This window comes from Papaver somniferum, chromosome 7 (assembly GCF_003573695.1).
Source record: "Papaver somniferum cultivar HN1 chromosome 7, ASM357369v1, whole genome shotgun sequence".
NCBI lineage: Eukaryota > Viridiplantae > Streptophyta > Magnoliopsida > Ranunculales > Papaveraceae > Papaver > Papaver somniferum.
The window spans coordinates 23038872-23043734 of record NC_039364.1 but is presented as its reverse complement, the minus strand read 5'-3'; positions in this window follow the sequence as shown (position 1 = coordinate 23043734).

Sequence of the window (4863 nt, the reverse complement as noted above, 5' to 3'; positions counted from 1 at the left end):
CCCCTATGGGCTAGATATCTAGCTGCTAGATTGGTCATCCACGTCAGCATGGGAAACCTCCTAAGTCCTATGGGATGGCGAATCTAACAGTGAAACACTGCACAGTTCAGCGTTGAACGCCGAACAATAGAGCGTTTAGTTAACGTCGAACCAACCAGCATTTGACCTGGTCATCTACGTTGACAACGCCACTCGGTTCAGCGTTCAAAATAATCGATACCTTCCACAGAAGATCGACCTTCTCCCCCATTTTCATTTCTTCACAAAATTTTCACTTCTCTCCCGAAAATGCTTCTTCAAGATCTTGAGTTGTATAATTTTTTTTCTTCAAATTCCTTCCGTGGGTTTGTTCTTCACTGGATTTGTGATCGATTGAAGGTGGTTTGGTGCGATTCCATCCACGAAATCATCCGAGGTAAGAAATTTAAATTTCAGGTTAAAGTTTTATGATTTTTGATTTTTGATGCGATTTCATTCAAATTGATGATTGATCTTTGGTATTTAGATGATGTAGATGATATGTGTATGATTTAAATTGATTATTTGTGATGATTTTTTTTGGGATTTAATTTGATTATGTGTGATTTGTAGGTAAATTTATATAATTATTTGATTAGTTGTATGATTAAGATGAATGATAATGAATTATAATGATAATTTTTGTGATTAAAATGAATGATAATGATGATTTAGTTTGTATGGATGAATTAGTAATGATAATTTAGTTTGTATGGATGAAAATGAATGATGTAATGATATTTTTTTTCATCTTTGTTATTGATTGTAGTACGAGTATGGATGAATTGCTAGACCGGTTGGATATAGTTTCGTCAAAGAATTGTGATAGACATGTATGTCAAGATGTTACGAAATACTCTCGCAATGTAAGCTTTAGAGGTAGTTTGAAAGATGTTGAAGAGTATTATAAAATTGTAGTGCAAGATAATCCGGTAGCACAACGATTTTGTGATAATTGTGGCTTTTCCTCTGTTTTTGAGTTTAATTTTGCCAATGGGGATAGAGCCTTAGTTGAAGCCATAGCTGAGAGATGGTGGAAAAGTACCAGGAGCTTTCATTTTTGGGAGTTTGAAATTGTCCTCCTTCCTTTAGATTGGTACATGTTAACGGGAATTCCCACCGGTGACCCTAGTAAACGTCCAATAGTTATGCCGCAGTTGGGTAATGATCTAACATATCCTGCTTTGGATGATTTGTATTTTTCGGATATCAAAAATCATGGTCCATGGGACTCTAAGACTAATACATTTTCCTTAGGTATCTTGAAAAGCTACATTGAAAGTAGAAAAGACCAGAATAATATTGAATGTGCAGTGACATTGACACGAGCATTCTTTATGTGGTGTTTGGGTCACTTTCTTCTAACGCAGTCTACTGGAAAAGTATATAAACGTTGGGTTCTGTTGTTTGCTGACTTAGATAGGGTTGGAGAGTATGATTGGGGTCTAGATTCATTAGGTAATACCTATAAATATCTCGACGACTGGTCAACCAGGGGTACGAATTTAGTTGGCATGGTTATGGTACTTGAGTATTGGTACTATTACTACTTCCGCAACATGCAACCCTTGCTTTGTCAGTCACCTGAAGGACATTTTGATGTTTTCCAAAAGATTTGTCTCTTCAAGAAGATTAGGATTGCATCAAGGAAGAGAGGACATCGATAAGGCCAAAAGGATACTATGAAACACCCAGTCAAAAGCGCAAGAATACAGATTGACACTAGAACAAGGGAATCATGTATTTGGCAACCATGGGCAGATAGTAAGTATGTTGTGGGAGACCAATATGAGTATGCACTAGATGTATCCAAAAAGAGAGTTCTGTTTTTTCACTTTGAAAAGCGCACAAGAGTTAGTTGTTACTTGGCGGAGAGATTCCAGAGGCAGATTACAGGTGAGATTGTAGTCCCGGTAAATCCTCCAACTTTGGAAGCAATTGTTGACAGAGATATTGTAGTAGAGTTCACCGACTATTATACAGTCACTGAGGATCAATATAACAATTGGTGGACGAAGAAGAGTGTTGGAGCTTATGTTACTGATTTATAACATGCACAGAACGTCGATGAGATAGCAGTGGGTAGCTCAGTCGTTCCTCGCCGTTTGTTACCTAGTCACCCTCCTTCTGACATGATGTCGCAGACATATACCTATTACACACAAAATGAGCCCCCATCACAACTGCCGGAGATAGATTTCAGTTCCAATGAAGCCGGCATAGAACGTCAAATACCAGTTCCAAGGGCTTCTTGTCCGTATAACTTTCGGGAGATGAATTTTACAATGGTAAGTACATTTACATTTGGTACTCATTCTCATTTTAAGTTTCTTGAATATTTGACTAAATTCTCTAATTTATATACTTGTAGGATGATTGCATTAGGTTTATGGAAAAACAATGTTCATTCCAGATTGGAGCTCGTCAAGTCGCATGGGACGAGTCATACAAATTGGCTACAACTTCATGTTCCTCATCTGGCAGATCTACATCTTCTTCAGTACCATCTATCCAATCACATCCTCCAAACAATCTAAATGAAGCTAATACATCAGAAGACCTCACATTAGGTGGTTCATATGAATGGGCTACATGGCAACAATTTTACACTCCTATGGTCGAAGATGGAGCTACTACATCACAATACCAACAACAAGGAAATGCAAAGTATCAACAAGGAGAAAATAAATTTACCGATGCGTTGCTGGGGGAAAGCGAGCCTAACATTGTTTATGATACTCAGTTCAATCAACAACCCCATAATTTCTTTGACCTGAATTAAACTCTAAGTACTATTTATTTTTATGGAGTGTTTTAAGTTATTTTTATTTGTTGTTTATGAAGTGTTATACTTTTAAGTAGTATTTATTTTCATGGAGTGTTTAGTTTTTTTTTATTTTTATGGAGTGTTATGATTTATTTTTATGGAGTGTTATAATTTATTTATTTGTTGTTTATGGAGTGTTATACTTTTAAATAGTATTTATTTTTATGGAGTGTTTAGTTTTTTTATTTTTATGGAGTGTTTTTTTATTTTTAAGTTTTTTTATGGGGTGTTATAAAGCTTTATGTTTTTGTTGTGTTAGGTACATTATGCAGGGAGCTTTGAGAAGAATTTTGTTCGGACTTCCGGATGATGAAGATGATATTGAGACGAATGTTGTAGCAGTGGCTACACTTTTGGAGACGCAGAGGATGCAGGGAATACGTCAACCCGTCCCGAATGAAGTCAAGACCCGTCAGACGGTGCACAGAAAACGTGTAGATGCGGATGCTCGTATGATGCATCAGTACTTCAACTTCAATTGTATGTATGGGCCAAAGAAGTTCAAAGGTCGGTTTGCTTTGCCTCGTCCACTTTTTCTGAGAATTTTAGAGCAAGTTTGTGATTTTGACCATGATTTTCGCCGAAAGACGGATGCTTGCGGTATTCCTGGTCATTCTCCATATATGAAAATGGTTGTCGTCATGAAACATTTTGCCAAAGGCATTGCACCGGATTCCTTAGATGATTACACATAAATGGGAGCGACCACTATCTACTATTATGCTATGAAGTTTATGGATGCAATTATTTGGATTTATAATGGTCGATACATGCGTCAACCTACCGCTCAAGATACAGAAAGGATTTTAGCAGAAAATGAAGCTCGGAGATTTCCTGGTATGCTTGAAAAGGGCTCGTGAGGCTAAAGCATCGAAGAAATCAGATGAAAAAATGGATAAAATCATCGAACTTCTTGAAAACGCACAAGCATAAAGAGTGGCCAAGTATGAAACAGAGGAGGAGTATTTGAAGAAGAACATGGAAAACTCTTCAATCTTGGCACAAACGCAGCAAAGAGAATCATACACGAAGATCCTACGACAACCCTTGGATGAATTACAGGAATGGGAGAAACCCGTCTACAAAATATGGAAGAACGATATTTTGGCCCGTCATGGATTGCCACTTCTCCCATAAATTAAAGTAATATATTAGTAATAATTTAAGTTATTTAGAAGTAGGATTTCAATTTCAATGTACCTTTTTTATGTTTTAAGTTATTTAGAAGTAGGATTTCAATTTCAATGTACTTTTTTTATGTTTTAAGTTATTTTAATTTTAATGTATTTTTTTAATTTCTTCAAAAAATATTGTAACTTTGTTTTGCAATGCAATTAAAAATTTCCCTTTACTTTGGTAAATTCTAAAATTTGAAACAAACAATCATTGGATTTGAAAATTGGCAAACATATAGAAAATGAAATTCTGGGAAAAATAGCCGTTGGAGGGAAAAAAGAGTCAAGCGCTGAATGGTGCAGCGTCGACAGCTAACGCTGAATGGAACAACGTCCCGACGAGCGCTGAATTGTTCAGCGTTTATACCCTGGAATATTCGCCGTTCAGCGTTTGGACCACTTTTTGAGCGCTGAATCATTCAGCGTTTCAATCTCGCTGCTAGTTGAACTGCGAGCAAATGTTAGGAGAGAGAAGTAACCAGAAGTAGTGTTAACTTTTTTCCCACACTTTTTTCTTGATTTGCAACACTTTTTGGCTAATCTAACAGTTCAATCTAACCCATAGGGGTTAGCCTTAGGGTTGTTAACTCCCCTAGTTAGCTCTTTTTAGAGCATCTCCAACAGAGGGTGAATTTTTTTTTTTGAATGACATGGGATTTTAGACCCCCATTTAGTAAAAAAGCATCTCCAATGGTTAGGTCCTACAAACTAGGAGGGATCAAATACTAAATATGAAGGTGTTAAAGAAAGTCTTAACTACACCTTCGGGATGACCCTTAACTAATTCCATGTCATCAATTTTATTTTAAAAAAATAATTTTTAATATAGAATTAAACTAAATA